Source organism: Marmota flaviventris, chromosome 14 (genome assembly GCF_047511675.1).
Source record: "Marmota flaviventris isolate mMarFla1 chromosome 14, mMarFla1.hap1, whole genome shotgun sequence".
NCBI lineage: Eukaryota > Metazoa > Chordata > Mammalia > Rodentia > Sciuridae > Marmota > Marmota flaviventris.
The window spans coordinates 29,405,314-29,428,032 of NC_092511.1; the positions used below are offsets into that span (position 1 = coordinate 29,405,314).

The 22,719-nt window shown below is 47.2% G+C and overlaps 1 protein-coding gene across 1 annotated transcript in view; it reads right to left on the bottom strand.

The window, feature by feature from the left end:
- Cdc42ep3 (CDC42 effector protein 3) overlaps positions 1–22,387 on the bottom strand; it is a 31,774-nt gene extending 9,387 nt beyond the window's left edge. Inside the window, exon 1 of the mRNA XM_027933419.3 lies at positions 22,111–22,387. The gene's annotated coding sequence lies outside the window, so the exon portion shown is untranslated. The remainder of the gene's footprint in view (positions 1–22,110) is intronic.
- Between the last annotated feature and the right edge of the window lie 332 nt (positions 22,388–22,719).

Consider the following 22,719-nt stretch of genomic DNA (forward strand, 5'->3'; position numbering starts at 1 on the left):
GCAGTATGTAGTGTCCCTCTTTATCCCTTTTGATTAACTTTGGCTTAAAATCTATTTTATTTGATATGAGTATGGATACTCCTGCTTGTTTCCGAAGTCCATATGAGTGATATGATTTTTCCCAACCTTTCACCTTCAGCCTATGTATGTCTTTTCCTATCAAATGCGTCTCCTGTAGGCAGCATATTGTTGGGTCTTGTTTTGTGATCCATTCTACTAGCCTGTGTCTCTTAATTGGTGAGTTTAAGCCATTAACATTTAGGGTTATTATTGAGATATGGGTTGTTCTTCCAGCCATATTTGTTTATTTATGTTACTAAACATGGTTTGTTTTCCACTTTGATTATTTTCCCCCCTTTAGTGTCCTACCTCCCACTGTTGGTTTTCATTGTTATTTTCCATTTCCTCTTCCTGTAATGTTTTGCCAAGGATGTTTTGAAGAGATGGTTTTCTAGCTGCAAATTCTTTTAACTTTTGTTTATCGTGGAAGGTTTTAATTTCATCTTCCATCCTGAAGCTTAATTTCGCTGGAAACACAATTCTTGGTTGGAACCCATTTTCTTTCAGTGTTTGAAGTATGTTATTCCAGGATCTTCTAGCTTTCAGAGTCTGTGTTGAAAGATCAGCTGTTATCCTGATTGGCTTACCCCTAAATGTGATCTGCTTCCTTTCTCTTGTAGCTTTTAAAATTCTCTCCTTGTTCTGTATGTTGGGCATCTTCATTATAATGTGTCTAGGTGTGGGTCTCTTATGATTTTGCACATTCGGCGTCCTGTAGGCTTCTAGGATTTGGGGTTCTGTCTCATTCTTCAAATCTGGGAAGTTTTCTCGAATTATTTCATTGAATAGATTGCTCATTCCTTTGGTTTGAAACTCTGTTCCTTCCTGTATCCCAATGACTCTTAAATTTGGTCTCTTGATGTTATCCCATATTTCTTGGATGTTCTGCTCATGGTTTCTTAACAGTCTTGCTGAGCTGTCTATGTTCTTTTCAAGTTGATATACTTTATCTTCATTGTCTGATGTTCTGTCTTCTAAGTGTTCTACTCTGCTGGTAGTATTCTCAATTGAGTTTTTAAGTTGGCTTATTGCTTCCTGCATTTCTAGGATTTCTGTTTGTTTGTTTTTTATAACCTCTATTTCCCTGTATAGTTGATCTTTTGCTTCTTGGATTTGTTTATGTAATTCATTGTTGAAGTGATCTTTCATTGTCTGATTTTGCTGTCTGATGTCTTCCTTGAGACTCCAGATCATCTGAAGCATGTATATCCTGAATTCTTTATCTGACATTCCATCAGCTGCAGCTATTACCTCTTCTAAAGTTGAGTTGACCTGCAATGCTTGTGGTCCTTTCTTTCCTTGTCTCTTCATACTGTTCGCGTTCCTTTCTTCTTGGTGAAACTGTTGTGCTATTGAATTTTCCCCCTATATATTTATATTGGTCTTGTATAGTTGCAAAGTCTCCCTCGCAGGCACGGGCGGCGGCTCTGCCCCTCCGCCAATTGGGGCAATGTGCCTACCACGCCGGCAGGCCGCTGGGCCTGCTCTGCCAGTCGGTAGCAGGTCCGCCGTCCTTGCAGGCGCGGGCAGCGGCTCTGTCCCTCTGCGGGCCGCTAGGCTTGTTCTGTCGGTGGTCGCAGTTCTGCCTACTTTGCAGGCGCAGGCAGCGGCACTGCCCCTCTGCAGGCCTCTGGGGCTGTACTGCCAGTGGGTCGCAGGTCCGCCTACTTTGCAGGCGTGTGGGGGGGGGGCGGCTCTACCCTTCCTCAGGCCACTGGGCCTGTTCTGTCTCTCGGTTGCAGGTCTGACCTGTTCTGATGGTGGTCTCAGTTCCGACTACCTTGCAGGCGCGGGGGGGAGGGGGCGGCTCTGCCTCCCAGCAGGCCGCTGCTCCTCTTCTGCCGGTGGGTCGCAGGCCCGCCTACCTTGCAGGAGTGATTGGAAGCTCTGTCCCGCCGCGGGCCACTGGGCCTTTTCTGTCGGTGGTCACCCTTCCCCTACCTGGCAGGCGAGGGGGGTGGGGGGCGGCTCTGCCCCTCAGCAGGCCGCTGGGCCTGCTCTGTGTTTGGTCCCAGTTCCCTCTACTATGCCGGCGCAGGGGGAGGGGGCGGCTCAGCCTCTCAGCAGGCGGCTGCTCCTCTTCTGCCAGTGGGTCGCAGGCCCGCCTACCTTGCAGGAGTGATTGGAAGCTCTGTCCCGCCCTGGGCCACTGGGCCTTTTCTGTCGGTGGTCACCCTTCCCCTACCTGGCAGGCGAGGGGGGTGGGGGGCGGCTCTGCCCCTCAGCAGGCCGCTGGGCCTGCTCTGTCTTTGGTCCCAGTTCCCTCTACTATGCCGGCGCAGGGGGAGGGGGCGGCTCAGCCTCTCAGCAGGCGACTGCTCCTCTTCTGCCGGTGGGTCGCAGGCCCGCCTACCTTGCAGGAGTGATTGGAAGCTCTGTCCCGCCCTGGGCCACTGGGCCTTTTCTGTCGGTGGTCACCCTTCCCCTACCTGGCAGGCGAGGGGGGTGGGGGGCGGCTCTGCCCCTCAGCAGGCCGCTGGGCCTGCTCTGTCTTTGGTCCCAGTTCCCTCTACTATGCCGGCGCAGGGGGAGGGGGCGGCTCAGCCTCTCAGCAGGCGACTGCTCCTCTTCTGCCGGTGGGTCGCAGGCCCGCCTACCTTGCAGGAGTGATTGGAAGCTCTGTCCCGCCCTGGGCCACTGGGCCTTTTCTGTCGGTGGTCACCCTTCCCCTACCTGGCAGGCGAGGGGGGTGGGGGGCGGCTCTGCCCCTCAGCAGGCCGCTGGGCCTGCTCTGTCTTTGGTCCCAGTTCCCTCTACTATGCCGGCGCAGGGGGAGGGGGCGGCTCAGCCTCTCAGCAGGCGACTGCTCCTCTTCTGCCAGTGGGTCGCAGGCCCGCCTACCTTGCAGGAGTGATTGGAAGCTCTGTCCCGCCCTGGGCCACTGGGCCTTTTCTGTCGGTGGTCACCCTTCCCCTACCTGGCAGGCAAGGGGGGTGGGGGGCGGCTCTGCCCCTCAGCAGGCCGCTGGGCCTGCTCTGTCTTTGGTCCCAGTTCCCTCTACTATGCCGGCGCAGGGGGAGGGGGCGGCTCAGCCTCTCAGCAGGCGACTGCTCCTCTTCTGCCGGTGGGTCGCAGGCCCGCCTACCTTGCAGGAGTGATTGGAAGCTCTGTCCCGCCCTGGGCCACTGGGCCTTTTCTGTCGGTGGTCACCCTTCCCCTACCTGGCAGGCGAGGGGGGTGGGGGGCGGCTCTGCCCCTCAGCAGGCCGCTGGGCCTGCTCTGTCTTTGGTCCCAGTTCCCTCTACTATGCCGGCGCAGGGGGAGGGGGCGGCTCAGCCTCTCAGCAGGCGACTGCTCCTCTTCTGCCGGTGGGTCGCAGGCCCGCCTACCTTGCAGGAGTGATTGGAAGCTCTGTCCCGCCCTGGGCCACTGGGCCTTTTCTGTCGGTGGTCACCCTTCCCCTACCTGGCAGGCGAGGGGGGTGGGGGGCGGCTCTGCCCCTCAGCAGGCCGCTGGGCCTGCTCTGTCTTTGGTCCCAGTTCCCTCTACTATGCCGGCGCAGGGGGAGGGGGCGGCTCAGCCTCTCAGCAGGCGACTGCTCCTCTTCTGCCAGTGGGTCGCAGGCCCGCCTACCTTGCAGGAGTGATTGGAAGCTCTGTCCCGCCCTGGGCCACTGGGCCTTTTCTGTCGGTGGTCACCCTTCCCCTACCTGGCAGGCAAGGGGGGTGGGGGGCGGCTCTGCCCCTCAGCAGGCCGCTGGGCCTGCTCTGTCTTTGGTCCCAGTTCCCTCTACTATGCCGGCGCAGGGGGAGGGGGCGGCTCAGCCTCTCAGCAGGCGACTGCTCCTCTTCTGCTGGTGGGTCGCAGGCCCGCCTACCTTGCAGGAGTGATTGGAAGCTCTGTCCCGCCCTGGGCCACTGGGCCTTTTCTGTCGGTGGTCACCCTTCCCCTACCTGGCAGGCGAGGGGGGTGGGGGGCGGCTCTGCCCCTCAGCAGGCCGCTGGGCCTGCTCTGTCTTTGGTCCCAGTTCCCTCTACTATGCCGGCGCAGGGGGAGGGGGCGGCTCAGCCTCTCAGCAGGCGACTGCTCCTCTTCTGCCGGTGGGTCGCAGGCCCGCCTACCTTGCAGGAGTGATTGGAAGCTCTGTCCCGCCCTGGGCCACTGGGCCTTTTCTGTCGGTGGTCACCCTTCCCCTACCTGGCAGGCGAGGGGGGTGGGGGGCGGCTCTGCCCCTCAGCAGGCCGCTGGGCCTGCTCTGTCTTTGGTCCCAGTTCCCTCTACTATGCCGGCGCAGGGGGAGGGGGCGGCTCAGCCTCTCAGCAGGCGACTGCTCCTCTTCTGCCGGTGGGTCGCAGGCCCGCCTACCTTGCAGGAGTGATTGGAAGCTCTGTCCCGCCCTGGGCCACTGGGCCTTTTCTGTCGGTGGTCACCCTTCCCCTACCTGGCAGGCGAGGGGGGTGGGGGGCGGCTCTGCCCCTCAGCAGGCCGCTGGGCCTGCTCTGTCTTTGGTCCCAGTTCCCTCTACTATGCCGGCGCAGGGGGAGGGGGCGGCTCAGCCTCTCAGCAGGCGACTGCTCCTCTTCTGCCGGTGGGTCGCAGGCCCGCCTACCTTGCAGGAGTGATTGGAAGCTCTGTCCCGCCCTGGGCCACTGGGCCTTTTCTGTCGGTGGTCACCCTTCCCCTACCTGGCAGGCGAGGGGGGTGGGGGGCGGCTCTGCCCCTCAGCAGGCCGCTGGGCCTGCTCTCAATAATTTATATTTAATGTCTACTCTGTGCCATTCCTAAGAGCTCCCAAATACATCTGAAGTTAAAAAAAAAAAAAAAAGGAATTCTGGGCAAATATGTCAGGCTTGCAACTTTAAATGAGTTGATGTCTGTGATGTTGTGGAAGCATCTGGGAGCTCTGACCTAGTCCCACTCTATCTTATCTGCTATCTGTCCTCCTCTCAGCTGGAGGCACCCAGTCTTCATCTTAGGAGAGGCGATCCAGTGCTGATGTCTCTTACTGACCACTTCCCCCTCTCCTTCCTGAACACTCTGGGCTCCCAGCTTATCAGCCAGTGGACGCCTACAAAGCTTGATGAGTTTTCCTCTTTTCCTTTCCAAGATGACTGCTCTTTTAACACCACCTCTGCCATGGCTTATGCAGCAACCTAATGAGGTGGCTTATCCACTAGTAAAAGGGACAGATCCTGGAGAGGGCATGTCAGTCTCGAAGGAGCCAGCAGCACCTTTGTATGACAGAGCAGCCTAGAAGTCAGGCACTATTCCAACCTTTGATGTAGAACCCAGGAGGATGCTGTTTCTAGTATATTAATTTCCTGATTTTACAAATGAGACACTACTGAGGCACACAGAAGTCAAGTCATCCTGCCAAGGTCACATGCTATCAAGCACTAAGCTAGGAGGCTGGGCTCTGGAGTTTAAGATCTTGACCTGTCATTGAATGAGCACACTCTCTGAGAATTCAATCAGCTCCCAAATCATGAAAGGGTCACATTTCAAAGCCTGTTTAAGACACAACTGTGTGGCAATGCAGTGAGCTGATGAGGACCAGGAACCCTCCTCCCCTGCCACACACCGACAGCAGAAGCATGAACAGGTCCAACTTCAATGGAAGACAGTTTGGCAATATCTATAAAAACTGCCAATCATGTGCTTTCTGATCCCAGATTCCCTAATAGGGACTTATTCCACTTATATATATGGGGGAAAAAGTATAGAGTGTTCAAACCAGCACAGTTTATAATAGCCGAGAGATGGAAACAACCTAACTATCCACCTTCAGAGGGCTGGTTAAATAAATTAAGTATATCCATGCAAATGAATACTAATTACATCTCAAAAAACGATAAAGTTTTTAACATGTACCAATGACAAGAAACCAAAGATGCGCATCTTCAAAGGAATAAAAAGGTGCAAAACTGTGTAAATATATTTGCTCTGGGTGGTATGTTCATACAATATTTCTGCAAGCATACATAAGAAGTTAATAATGGTGGTGACTGCTCTCAGGGGAAGTGGATGGAAAGGAATGAGGGTGAAAAAGAAAGTTTTCAGGCTATATCTTTTTATGATTTTGGATTTTCAAATCATTTGAATGAATTGACTACTTAATAAAAAAAAAATGCAGGGGCCTCAGATTATACTCTTTTGGAAAGCCTGTTTTACACATGGTACTTAGGTCCTACAAAGGCTGTGGAACTTAAGATTTATGGATCAGAACACCAACATTTCTACAAGAAAATGTGTTCAAAGGCAAAGCAGGCATGACAGTGTATAGACATGAAGCCCTCCCATGAGGGCTGAGCCTCCTGTCATTCAGGCTTGGCAAAGGGTCAGGCCTCTTCTTCCCATTGTGATCAGGCCTTTGCTGAAGAGGGCACTGAATGATACTGTGCGGAGTGGGAAAAGATTGCAGAAGTGTTTTTCGTCAGAAGAGAAATGAGAAAAGCCAAGAGGCAAGAGAGCACAGGATGCTGGAGGAATGGCAGGGCATCCTCACCGAGGGAGGACAGGCAGGTGGAGTTGCAGAGGCTCAGGGCACAGGTCTCAGCTTGGGAGGTGGCTAGTGACGCAGATGGTCACTCACACTCAGGCCTTCCCCTTCCCAACTCCATTGCTTTCCTGCAGTGAGGGCTCCCTTTTTCACTCTGCAATTCACTTTTGTGCATCTCCAGCTTTCTTTAGTCATCATTCTTCTACTCTTGTTCTCTTCCCTGAATCTTAGAAAGTCAGACAGAAAGAAAGGTTCCTATGCATAGCCCTTTCTCAAAAGCCCTGCCCTTGTCCCTGAAATCTGAACTCTCCATGATTGCTAATCCCTGTCTCCTAGTTCTTAGATCATGCTTTGCTTCTTTTTCCCCACTTAGATGGACACTCGAGATAATACTCTTTGGAAATTTAGATTCCTTTGAAAACAAACACTGCAGTTCCTGGGCACTGGAGACAAAAGCCTTGCCAACAACAAGGCCCAGCTCCCCAGGGAGTCACTTGGTGTCCTCTTGAGGTGAGAATGCCCAGCAGATGGATGTGGGATGCAGAGTCCAGCTGGGAATGGACATACTCCCACTTACAGGTATCTGTGAGAAATCCAAGGTGTCAAGACACACAGAATCCCAGAGGAAGACAGAGCCACCCTCTTATTTTTCTTTGTGGTGCCAGGGAACAAACCCAGGGCCTCACGCCTGCTCAGCAAGTGCTCTTCCATTAAACTACTCTGCTGGCCCAAAGCCACACTTTTGATAAAGAAGGCAGACAGCTGAATGGTCACTACTCATTAGGCTGGACAATTTTAGGTACTTGTGACTGCCTTTAGTTTAAATGGCAGCAATAGTAGAAATAATCATAGTAACAACAATTATATGAAGGAAAAATAATCCTGAAGCAGAACTTTGCTTCATTTCTCTATCATCCTTTTGGCAAATAAAATAATTACTTTAGATACCAAAACAGAGCAACAACTAAGAAGGGGAAAACAAGGGGTTATGAAAAAAAAACACAGACTGAAAAATCAGTTCCTGAATTACTCAGAGTTGACTGTATTGGCAGCTCACAGGGCTCTGAAAAGAACAAAGAGTTTGGGATTAAAAAAAAAATCCCATTTATTTTAAGAAAAGAATGTTTGATTTTTTTCTACTAATTGTTTTTAGATGAATTCTTAAGAGAGAAAGGGTACAAAAAATTTCATGCATCCTGCAAAACAGGTTGCTCTGTTAATTTAAAACGCACATGTGTGAAAACAGGGGCAGGTGGGGTGAGCAGGGTGCCACTGCCCCAAGGGACCAGAGGCCCTTTTCCTTTCTGCTTCTTGCAGGAAGTGAGCTGCATTCCACGCCCCTCTGGCTTAGCTGTCACATCCTTCAAGGTCATCCCAACTTCTGATCATGTTTCCCTTTGCCTCAGCGTTTGTGTACTTCTCCTACCAGCACCTGGCCACCTTCATCAGCATTCAGACAAAAATACGAAAGTTATTCCTCTTTCCTGACTGAATCAACAGTCCTAGGGAAGAACTATGACTCAGGCAAGCACCCTCCACTGCTTCCCCACCTCCATCTTTGGGGCATTTCTCTGCTGCCCACCAGGGAAAGAAGATAATTATTTCACTGTACTCAGATACTGGACAACCGAATTGGGCCCTGAGCTTCACACTTTAGAAGGGACAAACGCCACCTGGAACATGTTCCTACAAGTTCTAAGGAGGGCAGCTGGGAACACATGAGAAGTGGAAAGTATACTATAACAGCTTAATGAAAACTAATAGAGAGGGAAAATTAATCCTTAGGGATCTAAAGGATTCATTTAATCGTAATGGAAAAGGGATTAACTTGTTCTGGGAGGCCCGAGGGTTACTAAGCAAAAACTACAAGGAAACCGACTGTTTCTTGAAAGATGGAGTGGGCTTCTAGGAGCATGGGCTGAGGATCTTTGTAGGAGAGGAGCAGTTCCCTGGAACCCCCCATACTGCAGGAAGGATGGTATTCACCCTCTTTACAAAAGCACTATCACTGCTAATTTACATATGGTCCCATGTCACATTCCCACATGAATACTCACAGACTTCCCCTGGAAAAAGCTTTCTGTTTGAACATGGCTATGCTTTACTAATACAGCGATGACCGGCCAACTTTTGGTATCAGAAACATGAAAGTATTGCTACAATGTGGGCATTCGTGCCAATCCTTCTGCAAACCTCTGTAGGAGGGTTTTTCTAAATCAGAAAAAGAATTTCAAAACTCGGGGGTGGGGGGATCATAGTGTTAGAAATTTGACATTAAACTGAACTGAAAATCCAAGACAGAAATCAGTGTAACCAGAGAACACCCAGTCAACAGCATCCTACAGGACATGCTTTTCATACTTCTAGTCTGTTCCACTCCGCCCATTTGAAAAGATAAGATGGCTTTTCTATTTTTAGATTCTTATCCTCTCCCCAAAGCATCTAAACTGAGGACAGACCTATGTGTTCAAAACTGTGAAGCTCCATTAACTGAGTTCCCAGCGCTGAGCCCCGCCATGCAGATCTCAGGGTGAGCAGGATGTATTTTACGGACCCTCTCAGAAAGCCTGATACATCTCACCTTCAACTATTTATAAATGGACAGATGTTGATGATTCAGCTATAGCTAGTATTTACTTTCCTTTTACAACCCTGACTATATAGAGAACCATGAATACCATATGGGAGACTCACTGCTGATGAGTACACTCCTCACGTTTATAGGATCTAATTGTACTATTTGAAAGAACTTGTAGAAGCAAAATTGGATGACAGAACGTCCACCTCTCAAAGTACCAACACTTTTGAAGAGAGGCCATTAGAGCCTTTTTGCCTATAAAAAAATGAGTTATTGGGGAGGACTCAAAAGGGACATTGATCCCTGACAGTTATAATGAGGCAGGCGTAGGGCAGGTTCTTTCACGCTGGGTTCTTTGTGCATGACTGGCTTTACATGGGACTCTGCCTCAGGGCTGGTCAGAAGTGCCGAGCCAAGTGCTCCAGGCTTTTGTTTAGTGGGTAGGAATCTACTAAGGTCACTGCTGTGAAATGCTTCTGTGCTTTCCTAATGATGAATCCTATTTGGTCCAGTGCCACTAAAAAGTCAATATCAATACAGGAATAACCTTATTCATTCTAAACTGCTCAAAAGCAAAAAACTTTGGAAGCTGCTTAGTTGCTCATATAAAAACAGACATTTAAGTCAGCAATCATTCTGTGCAAAATTCCGCTTCTAACAATAGTAATGTCAAATGATCCAAAATGACAAGTTGACAGAAATTCGGAGTATGGTCTCTTGGTCCGTGCCACCTGAGATAGCCATGTTCCTAGTCCTTTGCCTTTATGCACATTCTCAGATTTTGGCCCTCTGAACACTCTTATTTCCCTACTGGGATGAGGGACAGATATGGGATTTCTATGCTCTTCCCCCATCCTGCTAGGGTCCTCTGCGATCATCCATGCTTCTTAGATAGGCTGAAACATGGCTTCTCTGCCTTACACCAGTGCCAGGTGACTTTGTAATTTGGTGGTGATCATTGTATTCTAAACCACTTCCACGACAGACCTCCCTGTGTTAGTTGTATACATGTCCATACACACATATTTCTAGCTAGGCTGAAAGCTCTTCTGTAAGCATAGACTGGGTCTTTCTCCTCCTTTTGCCTCCCACAACACACGGCATGCAGTGAAGTTCAAATTTGGAATTGTTAAACCCATCATGTTAGCTCTTCCATCACAAGACGCAGGTTGATTTGCTCCCAATACAGATCTACAGAGATTCCCTAAAAAGCAAATTCGAAATGCTTCGTTCTGTAAAGAATCTCCATGTGTGAAGAGTAATAGCTAAAATTTGAGTGCTTGCTCCAGGTCAGGCAGGTATTATCTCTTGCTATACAGAAAAGAGACTTCTTAGGAAATAGTTTCAGATTAAGCCCACATCTCAGGTTCATCAGACAAAATGTGGGGGAGCTAGGATTTCAGCCACAGCTGCACTTTAACCACTGAAGGCCTGATAACCTGAAAACTGCCAACAAACAAAACCTATTCTGAAATCTGGCAGTGTGAAGAGGAACGATGCATTCCTATCTCAACATCAAGGAGAGACAGAGATGCTAACCTGACCTCCACAGAAACCAGAAGCAAGTAAAAAAGGGTCCTAGACACTTGCTGCTCCAGCCTCCACTCACTAGGACTTCTCAGTATTTTTGCTATTGTCAAAAACAATCGCAGAAGGAATTTGACTTTGTGTTAAGGGTCAAAAGATTAAAATTTTAAACCAATAAAAAGCCCTCTGAGCCTCAAGGAAAAAAAACAAACATCCTGTTCTTAGAAAATATTGTTAAGTGCTATTAATTTTTTTCCCAGAGGAAGCACATGCATGTGACAGAGTGCAATCACACAGCTTTGACCAGGGACAATGACTCCCTTCCCTCACTTTGGACACTTCCCTCCTAACTTTCTAAAACTAAGAACCCTGTGTTCCTTATAGGGAATGTCCTCCTGCCTTCTTACCATCCGCCACTATGCACGACATCTTCCAGGACCTGTTTTGCTCACTTCCTTCCTGGAGGAAGTCTCTAATTCCCCTAGGGACACCAGGCTTGCTGATGCCTTGCTTGGAGGTTTTCTTGGGCTGTGTAACACTTACGTGATTTGTTAATTTCCTGTTTTGTGATTTTATGTCTAGTATGTCTAGGTAGATGGGAGGGACTGAAAGAATAAGGTAAGCAATGGTGCCGTACATGACAGCTTCTGTTGATACAAACCTCCCCTAGCCCTTCTTGAGTTTGGAATACAGAAGACTCTCAAATTTAACTGAATAAGCCTTTTTAGGTTTCCTTCTGCCCTCTCTTAAGTCAAGGATCCATAAACAACAGTGGGCAAGTCAAGTCTGGCCCCTTGCCTGATTTTGTAAGTAGCTTTATTAGAACATATTCATGGCCATTCATTTATGTATTGTCTGTCGCTTGGTGGTTCTCAACTGAGCATGATTCCCACATCCCTTCCCCGGTGACATCTGGCAATGTCTGGAGACATTTTTGATTCCATGACAGGAGGCGCTTCTGGCATTTTGTGAGTACATTTTGTAGGGATGTTGCTAAACATTCCTACAATGCCTAGGATGGTCCCTAGAACAGTAATCTGGGGTCAAATCTCAGTGGTGCTGAGACTGAGAAGTTCCAGCATAGTTGCTTTTGCCCTACAAGGTCAAAGTTGAGTATCTGGGATATGGATTGCATGTGGCTCTCCAAACCTAAATATTGACTAATTACAAAAAAAAAAAAAAAAAGTTTAAGCCCTGCTTTAGATGTTGGTATTTTTTTTTCCATAAAAAATGAGTTGGAGGGCTATCCATCTTCCTGCAATCATAGCCAGCATGTGTATTCAACTATCACTTCTAATGGTGACTTCCAAATTCGAACTTCAGCCCACACATGTCTACTTCAGTCTAGACCAGTGCTACTCAAAGTGCGTCCATGGACTAGGGCCAGACCATGACAACATAAGTAAAAATACCTATATAAACTTTTGACATTGCCTAACAATCAAACGTCATCAGTAAACTGCCCCCTCCACTCACTGAAGAGGCTACTGGCAAACCTGGGAGCTAGGTGTTGTTGGGCTTGTGTAGGAAGTACCTGTGGCCCACGCTGTACACTCAACTGTGCACAGTATCATTATACAATAGATTGGAAATTGAAACAAACAACAAAATGAAAAATAGTGGCCCTTCTCAGACAGTTTGAGAAGCCCTGGACTTTCCCCCTTTGGTGTTTTGGACTCCTCCACTTTGCTTCCCTTAGACACTCCATTTTTATTCTTTCTGCCTGCCTCCAACACTTTCCTCTCTTGAACAATGGCGGAAATCATCCAACTGCAAAACCCAGCTGTCATTCCAACTCCTTCCCCTGCCTCATTTTCCCAGTCAAGTCCTGTCATCTGTGTCTTCAGTTTAGCTGGACTGCTGTCTCTCCTTGTCCATCCTCCCTGCCTCCACCTGCCTCCTGGCCCTTACCATCTGCTGCACGAGGATATTTGCCTCCCCACCTGTCTCCCTGTACCCAGCCCCCCACCACTTTATCTTCCAAACCACACCAGGTGAGCTACGTAGAATTCTCAAGTCACCTTGTCACTGTCTACTTAGAACTCTTCAGGGACAGATCTGCCCTGAAAATCTGGGGCACTGCCCACCCAGCAGCAATACCTCCTGCCGGCTCACAAGGCCTCCTGAACTCCCAGTGCCAAGTGCATACCTTACACCTACCAATTACCACACGGTTCTGACTGTTCACCTGACCAACTCCTCCACTCAGCTATTATCTGGGAGAGAGAACTAGAACTTCATAGTAGGTGCTAAATAAATGTTTGTGGAATGGAACGAGCAGGTCAGAAGGCATGAAACAGATGCTGTGATTCTCTTCCTCATCAACCCTCCCCAACCTGCTGAAAACGTAAGGTGAAGTTTTTCTGTAACTTCTACAGGGGAAAAAAAGTCATTTAACAAAGCACTCCCACCTCTTTTGTTATGGCAAAAGCTCTTGTTCATTTTTACTCTCTTGTAAGACATTTTAAGTCTTCTTCTGTCATGCAGGGTAATAATTTAACAGTGTATCAATGCAAGCCAGAGTATTTCTACATGATGGTACAGATCTTTGGGATTAGGGCAAATATTTGTGGACATGCTGTTTAAATGGGAAATGACTTTATCCATGACTGCAATGTGCAAACAGTGTCTTAGTCAAGACTCAAGGAAAAATCTGAAACAGTCCCCTGCATGATTCTGATCCCCTGGTTATAGTCAAGTCATACTTGAAGAATGACACCCTGGAGAAACAATGGGCTTGCTCTCCTGCCATTTCCTTTCAAAAGGAAGTGGGTTGGGGGGAACTTGGCTAATGCAGCCTAAAATGTATTAGGAAATCTCAAGAAACTACAATGGACATTCTATAGAAAAGGGAAGCCCAAGGCAGAGCAATAATCACAGGAAAGGACTTCACACTGTGGGAGTCCAGATTTCCAGAGCCTGAGGAGTAAGTAACATCCTAAGGTCCTACAAATCTTTGCCTGCTGATCATAGAAACATTTTCTAGAACCTCTGGAAATCTATAGTTATTTAAGCAATACACATAGACAAATGATTTGATTTCTAGAGAGACAATTGCCAGGTATCACATCCATCTTCAGTGAAACTGTGTGGTTCCAACAGAGGAAATAAATGTTATGTAGGCACTGATAAGAAGTTCACTCAGCATGCAGGGAACTGCTAGAGGGTAGATTACATAGCAAATGCTGAGTTTAGCAAAGCATGAGAAGAATCTTATCCATAGGTCAACTGACTTGAAAGACACAGCAGATGCTCTTATCATGGATAACATGGGACTCCTGGGGAGCCTCCATGTGCTAGTGACAAAAGGGGGTCCAAAATTACCTTGATGGACTTGAGTAGGGGCAAGATGAAGTCCACAAGAATAAACTGAACTAACAAGTCAGAAATCCTGTGATTGGGTTGAAGTTAATTCTATAATCACACGAATGTGGCAGGATGTGGCTGGCAGTTCTTATGAAAACCGACCTGGGCATTCTGTTCACTGCAAGCTGTGAGCCAATAGTGTAAGGCGGAGGCTGGACGCTGCAGCCCTCTGAGCATCCCTGCACAGACCACACAGCACGGATCCTGCCACACCCAGCACGTCTGGAACTCATGGGGAACCCACCTTACAAGGAGCTCTGGAAGCCAGCGCCCACCAGAGGAAGGCAGCTAGATGGCACAAGTAGAGTGACAGCAGATGGAACTGGTGGTGGGTGAAAAGAAAGAAACCTGATAACACCTGACAAGCTGTTAGGTGACAGTTACAGCTACAGAGTCCCAAAGAAGAAACTAGTCATGTGATTAGGATGATCAGGAAGCCAGGTGGGGCTCTTAAGGAAGCAGTGTGAAGCAGCATGAGTTAGCAGCCCAAAGAGTGAGAGAGAGGCCATCTCAGGAAGTTGTGGCTAAGTCTCAGATGGCAGGTGGGACCCCTGAGGTGAGGGGTGGAGGGAGGGAAGGAGGAGCTTGAGAGAGCACTCCTGGGGACATCCTCTGGCCCAGGGTCTTCATTTAAAGGGGCAGCCCCTGGACTGCACATGCTTACACAAAGAGAATGGTAAAAACTGTATATTCATTTGTGCTCAAGATTTATTTATATTTAATATCAAAGACAAAGTATTTTAGGATAGTGGTTCTTCACAATCTATTCAGTGTCCCTTGGACTCAAGGAAAACACTTCTGGAACAGTGGTGAAGGGATGGAAGATGGAGGAGGGTGGGGCTGACCTCTGTTGCCTTTAGCCAAAGACATGTTACTATTTGCTGGAACAGTGGGCTGAACACTTTCTTTCTTTCCTTGCCTAAAAAAATGTTGGAAAGAGAACCAGGTTAAGAAAAGATTCTTGCTTCATGCTTCATGTCAGTAAAACTCTTAGGGCCTCAGTTTTTTTCATGTCAAAATGGAAGAGTAGGGCTGAGATAAAGTCCCTTTCAGCTATGAAATGTTAGGATCCTGTAGTTCTAAACATGTGTAGAAACATCAGGCTTCTAAGGAATTTCAAAGAAAAAATATAATCTATTTAATGAAAGTAAGACTATCCTAAGTATCAAAATATTTTTTTCTAGCAATAATTTTCATCATCCCTTCTCATGCTTCCTGGTAGTAACCTAAGGGTGCCAAGTGGTGTCAGGGACTTCCACTGGGAACCTCAGGCTCCTCATCTGTAAAGTAGAAAGATTAATGGCAGACATCTTCTTAGGAACAGAAAATAAGGTGTTTGACAAAGGCCTGGTTGGCAAAAAGCCCAAATCAATGGGGGTGGGGGGTAGTTATTATTAGTAATTACTAAAAAAAAAAAAAAAAAAAAAAAAAATTAAACAAAAACGACAAAAAACTCAAAACACTAGAGCTGTTGAAGGAATAAGAGGAACTGGAAACTCGCTGTGGAAGTTTCTTCCAAACTTCTTTCTTTTAGACCTTGGGGTTTGTTCACCTACTGGACTGTCTAATTATAATGTGAACAACTCACAAATGTTCTGGTTCTAATTCTATATCTCAGGGAAAAAAAAATATAGAACTCGAAGGAAGTCCTTGCTTTATTCTACCTGCCTTGGCCCTGAGATCTGCCTGCAGAATGGCATCGGAAGCAGCACCTTCCCCCAGGTGAGCCCCTGGCCTAACACTCTCACCAGGTATACAGAGCAGAACCACTGACATCCATGCATGCTAAATTTACTAGGAGGCTAAAATGCAACTATATTTCAGAAGACATTTCATTTCTTGAGAGCAAGAACTGTTTCCCAGTGCTGTGACATGTATACAGGGAGTCATGTGGCTCCAGCTGGTTCACCCAGTGAGATGTGGCTTCCATGTCCCTTCACCTACCCCAGCCTGGTCACCCATGTATTCATTTGACAACAAGCCCACTGAGGGCCTATCAAGTACTGGAAGTATGGAAAGACAGAGGGCAAATAAGCACACCCACAGGTAAATGGCTCACAATGGAGGCTGGTGAGAGGTCTAGGCCAGCACTAGGAAATACAATCACAATCACCCCTGGGGCACAGGAAACCTTGTTAGAGATGGCAACTACTCAGTTGTGAAGATGAAAAGGAAACAATTTCCACAGTACCCTTGGATGATCATTACCAGAAGAACCAAATGAGGGGGGTTCCTGCCCTTGAATATTTTGTAGCCTAGGAAGAAATAATTTTACTACAGCCTGAATTAAATAAGGATGTCATAGGAAGGAGTGGATAAATGGGTAGGACTAGACTGTCTACTTTTTCATTAGGTTCTTTTGTAAAACAGAAGAATACCAAGATAAAGGAGGTTCAGTCCCTGTTTCCCAGGTACTCCAATTAGGCAGCTACATGAGTCAACTAGTGACCACTGTAAACGTAATAAGTGTCGCGATAGAAGGCATCAGATCCTACAGCAATGCCACAGATAATGAAAAAGAGAATTTGAAGTATAGAAATTGAGAGCTTGGGGCTTAGAGAATACTGAGATACTCCATTTCCTCTCTTCCATTTCACAGATGAGAAGATGGAGCTGACCCAGACAAGGAGAGGGATTTGCCTATGACTAGCTGGTCACTCAAAAGCATGGAGCCTCATCTCCTGCTGGGGTAAAATCAATGTTTTGAGTCTGAATTGACCCGAGGCAAAGAGAAGTTTAAATAAATAAATAAATAAATAATAAAAAAGGGTAAGAAATCAAACACATTCCAAAACAGCAAAACCACATTTTACCAAATGTGCCTTTGCTTATTTTAAAAATGTGTGTAGCCTAAATGATGATGTGTTTGAATAGGTCTCTTTCAACTAAATACATGACAATGATCTATCATTGGCATGATGGTGTCTACAAGTCTGACCTTCAAGTTGTCACCAGAACATGACTGATTCCCAAATGTGTAGTCTGTCTAAATAGAGGTCTGCCTTTGAAGTTCCCTGCCTTCCAGTCTGCTCAGGCTGCTCTGCAGAGAACTACACTGGTCTGTTTTCCAAGCTTTCACATTATTATTAGTACGATAGTGCTGCTACCGTAGATCCTGGCTGATTGGATTCTAGAGCACCAAATGCCTCAAGTTTTTTAAAGGTGAAGAAAGACTCTGAAAGGTCAATTACACCATTTGGGTCAAACTAAGACTACTATCAGAAAGCTACGTTTTCTGATTTTCATGTCTTTTGATTGTTCTCAGACCAGCCTACAGTTGCTCTGGGGGCAAAACAACTGGAGAAACTCTGGATGGCATCTCCATGTTGAGATTCACAGTACACACTGCCATGATAAATGCTTTGAAAACTCTTGCAGAAAAGGGCCTTCATCAAACTGGTTTCCCACAGAACCCGCTTCTGATGCTAGTCAAGTCTCAATTTATTCAAGCGGTGGTGCCCCATTACCTAAATGCAGGCTGGTGACCACTGCCACACTTACAACAAAGAGCTAAAAACTAGAAAGCAAATCCTATCTTTCTCAAAATAGCAAATCATTTCCAAATCACTGACAATCCTTTATTTTTAACATTTTAAATTTGGGATTCTAGAGTTCTACTATTAATGCATGACTTAGGCAAGCAATAAGAACCAAGTGAAAACTAGTTTGGAACTCACTGACTTGACTACTTAGAAACAGTAATTTTTAAAATATCCAGTGTCATGCTTCATAGTAGAAAACTGTAGAGTTAAATTTTTAAAACTGCCTCTCCAACAGAAGTTCTGTCAGACTCAGTTCATTTGCATGCAACTCTGGTGAAACTTGGCATTGAACTATATGAAAAGGCAAAGAAGGCATTTTCTTAAGGAAGGATCTACCTGATTATTGCTATAGAACTGTCTGGCTACTTATTCATTAGAGTTTTGGGGGAGTGTAGTTTTCTTTTACAGACTAAAGGGAAGGGAAAGGAAAAGAGAAGGTTCTAAATGGAGGATGATAGCTCCAGGCCTACTGCTTTTGGTTTGGGGGCAACCTGTCCCTTCCAGAACCTCTACTGCAGTCTGCGCAGCCCCCTGCGCAGGTTTTCAGTTCATCACAAACTCAGAGCATCAAAGGTGATGAAGGCCAGGGGGCTGTACAAGGCACACTCCTCCCAAAGCCTCCTTGCTCTATCTTCCACACCAGAAGTTTATCTAGCAGCATGCAGGGCATGGGCAGAACTGTTACCAATCCCCCTTCCGCCCAGAATGGAGACCAGTGCCTTCCTGCCCAGCCTCCTTGTGGTTCCTGCCTTGTCCTTAGCTCCAGGACAATATCATGACCACACATGTGCTCAGCATCCCAAGTGCTGGGGACTGCAGGGTCAGGCCTCGTGGATATGGTGGCTGTCCAGACTTGGCCTCTGGACCTACAACCCCCAACTATGAAGCAAAGACACAAACCTACTTCTTTCCTGGCTGCTGAAATTCCCTGTCCCTGGCTGGGGCCTGGCTTGCTTTCCCATTCCAGAGTCCTACATTTTTTTACCTAATAAATCTCTTCATTCATTGTATAAACTGCTTGTGTCGACTTTGGCAGTTTTGTGCTGGACTGCTGTAGACCACTGTTGCCTTATGCATGGGACTGGACCATCTCTAATAAAATACTTTATGCTGTATTCCCTAAGGATGGCAATTATTGTCATTTTCCTTTGTGGGGTGACACTGTGAGATAGAGAGTAATATAAAATGAGTTCCTTGCCAGAGGCCAAAAGCTATAGCAATAATCAGATTTAGTAGCTTCCCTGCTCCCCCTCCTCCCTGGTGCTGGGGATATGGTATCAATACAAGGTCAAATCCACATGATTTCAAACTTGACTTTGCTACTTACTTAGCTGTGTGACCTTGGCTAAGTTACTGAACTGTCCTGAGCCTGTAGTCTCATCAGGAAAAGAAGCACTATACCATCTATTCGAAAAATGTTAAATGAGAGAAACAGTGTCAAGTCCTTAGTAAAACAACAGAAACAACAATGAAACATCATGATTGTGCCCCTACTCTAGGCCTGACACTGTTCTGAGTACATTATGTTATTCAACTCCTTTAATCCTCAGGGTGATATTATCATAATTTTTACTACTGATAAACTGAGACACACAAGCTAAGGAGCTTGCCCAAAGACACACAAATATTAAGTATCAGAAACAGGCCCTCTACCCAGGCAGTCTGACCTACATTATCTAATAACTTCATGGTTCTTTCCTATCCCTTTAACTCAAAGAGCTGCGGACTTTCATGTAGAATTACCCACTCACGCAAGCACACAATGTGTTGTTAAACTGCAGGTACACGTGTAGGTATGTTCCTTGCTGTATAACTTTAGGCAAGTTATGTACCCCATCTGTTCTCAGTCTCTACAACTGTAAAATTGGAATATTAACAGTTCTTTTTTTATAGAATGATTGTTGGCAATAAATGAGTTCGTCAAAGTAAAGGGCTAAGATGACCTCTTGGCACTTAGGACGAGCCTCATGGAGAAAGTACTTTTAACACCAAAAGCAATGAACAAAGTGGTGTATCAGGAGAATATTCTGGCTTCCAAGCTTGGTAGAGATTTTGTGGCTGGCTGAATCTACTAGTTTCAGATGGCTATACTTGTTCTCTGATAAACATACTGCACTTAAAATAGATTTTAAGCTCTTATTCAATCAATGAAAAGAAAAACAGATCCACAGGATTCTGGTTAAAAAAAAAAATTAGATGGGGCCTATATGAAATCAACTGAAAGAACAAGCCTATGTAATTGTTAAAAAAAAAAAAAAATCAGAGCAGTCTTCCCAGAGGCTTTTAGGTTGTGAATTGTGTTCCACCCACAGGATAAATGCTATGGCTAATGGGCAAAGAGCTTGTGAAAATTTTATGGCTTGCTAAAAATCTTTGGGTGATATAGGTTAAAGTATCTTTATCCCCAACACTGTTGAATACCAGGAATTTTATAAGTGAAAAAGGGCAGCTTTTGTGAACATGTTGGACATAAAACAAAACACCACATTAAAGGAAAAGCTGGAGAGCAGACAGGGCAAACTAGCTCAGGGGAGCCCTTGTGCATTTGTTGTACGGCTTTGTATTTATGCATCTTGCACCACATTTAAATTTGCAATAAAAAGCAAAAAGAAAAAAAAGTATTACGTATTACTCTAGCTGCCTTTACATATCCTACTGAGATACAAAAACAGAATTTTAGTGCTCAGAATGATTCGGGGGGAGTTCATCTTAATTCATGTCTGTTGGGGCTGCCACAGCCTCAGCACCATGTTCCAATCATGGAATTCATAATGTAAATCTCTAGCAGATGACACCACTGCAAAACAGAAACTGCCATGGACCCAGAAATGCATTCAAAATTTTCCTCTAAAGTTCTTATCTGTGAGCCAGGGGGCAGGGACTTTGGTAGTCCAGTTTTATGTGATGGATAGATAAGGCCTACCTTGGAAGACTTGGTGAAGGACTTTTAACTGTTCTTTAAATACAGAAAATGATCTTTATCAGGCCAGGGATGTAGCTAAGTGGTGGAGTGTTTGCCTGGCATGTGCCAGGCCCTGGGTTCCACCCCTAGCACTATAAAAAGAAATGATCTTTATCATTTATTTCACATGTGACAGTGCTAAACATTTCACAACTGCCCCACCTTATTTCTGAGTGCTTTATTTGGGAAAGGGTTTAGCTGCCAGTAAAAGCCCATACAAATTACAGGTGGTCTCAAAGGGATTTCTGGAACTATCCAGAAAAAGAAGTTACATTTCCTAGTTGTTAGATTGAAGGATCTTTTATAAGTTAGTATATTCCATGTATTTTAAATCTACTTAGGGATACCTCTGATAACATCCTGGATGCTTCCTGGTGAGGCTTTTCTTCCCTATGTATGTTTAGGTTAAGTCTCTCAGGCTGTCTTTGCTATTAAAGCAGGGACATCTGCTTCACTCCTCATTTTTTTTTCTTTTTTTCAAAGGCAGCACCTCCAAGAAACTCTGGGATACTGTGAGAACTAAGAGCTGGGGGATGGGGAAGGAATCTGTCTCCCTAACACATTCATCAGCTCCCTCCCCAGAGCCCCCTACACACTCAGCACACAGCAGCCCACTCTCCCAAATACCCAGGACTGGAAAGATTCATGTTGCAATACCCTCCTGACATTCCTCTTCCCGCCCTCATTTTAATTCACTCACTTAAAAAAAAAAAAAAAAAAAGGAAAATGTAATTACTTGACTGTCAGCCTGGGCTGCACTCTGGGGCTTTTACTCCTTTCAACACAGCTGTGCTCCCGGCTTTGATGCTGCTGTCCACGAAGCCTGTCCCAGCCACAGCCCAGCTCTCGGTAATGTAACATTCAAGTGCATATTTATTTTTAAACTGACCTCTCCTAGACTGTACTGTATAAAGGAGATCCTGCCAAAAAATATGCTACTTTCTATTTATAAGATGAAACACATGCCTCCCAAAGGCGAGAGGGGGATGGAGTATAATAATTCATAACGAAAAAATGACTGGCCAGATCCATTCGTCCTCACATGCCTGATACTTGTCTGTGTCAAGACAGTTTCAAGGAGAAAGAAAAAAAAAATCTTGTAAACGCTTCAGCTGTTCAGAAACCACAGTCAGGGGGAAAAAAATCAACTGCCAGATCGACAGGTTGGAGCCCCAGCAACAATGCCCTCCGTAAAGAGTGGGGAGAGCAACCGGGAGGGGGGTGGCGAGGCCACAGCAGGTCTGCACAGTGCACCCATGTGGGGCCCTGATGCAAATCCACAACGCGAGGGGCGCGGTAGCCAAGTACGGTTTATTCTCAGATGGAAAAATGCAACGCACGCCCAGAACGGTTCTGTCAATAGCTTGGAGGGTGAAGTGAAGCCACACAGCCCCACCCTGAAAAGTGATAGGCATAAATGGTGGAGCCCAGCGTCCTGGTTGCGCTGCCCGATCCCCCTCCAGGTTTGCCTTCTGTCCCCTTTGGTACCTCGGACACCAGATCAGCAGGCGAAGCCCTTGATATTCCCGCTCCCTGCAGGTTTCCAAGCCTAACACCAGCGCGTGCCGGAAGCAACCACGGCCGCGGGTCGGAAAGACTCAGGTAGAGAAGGAGCCCAGGGCTGGCATCGACTCACCAGCAGCCGCCAAGGATCCAGCCGCTACCACGGGGCCAGCCGGCCGGCACCGACGCCCGCCGCGGCGCACGCAGTGCCTGCCGGTGCGCGTAGATCCAGTGGGTCGGCCCTCTCGGCGCCGGCTCACAGCATTATCCGCTCGGGGACTGTGTGAAGACTCCCCAGGTTGGCATCCAGGCTGGCCCTGCCGGGGCCCCGCCGCTCCTCTGCGCAGCTCCGCGCCACTGGGCCGCGGTCGAAGAAGGTGCGAACCAGACTGAGCACCGGGCAGCCAGCCCCGAGCCCCGAACCTGCAGGAGGCGGGGCGGCGCGGGGCGGGGCCGGCAGCGCAGGGCGGACCGGCCGGGGCGGGGCGGGGCGGAGGGCGCGGGCGCCGGCTGGCCCTCCCGCGCGGTACCTGTACCACGGCCCCCGGCTGCCTGGCGCAAGCGCAGGGGTCAGCGGCGGCGGCGGGGCTGGTGGGCCCTCGGAGGACAATGGAAGCCCATTGTTCTCTTTCCTCTGCCACCTCCCGGGATGTGGCTTTCTCGGAGGAGAAGCCTCTTTCTGCTCCCGGGCACAAAGAAAGATCGCGGGACGCTCGGTTCCAAGAGGGTCCCGAGGTGATGC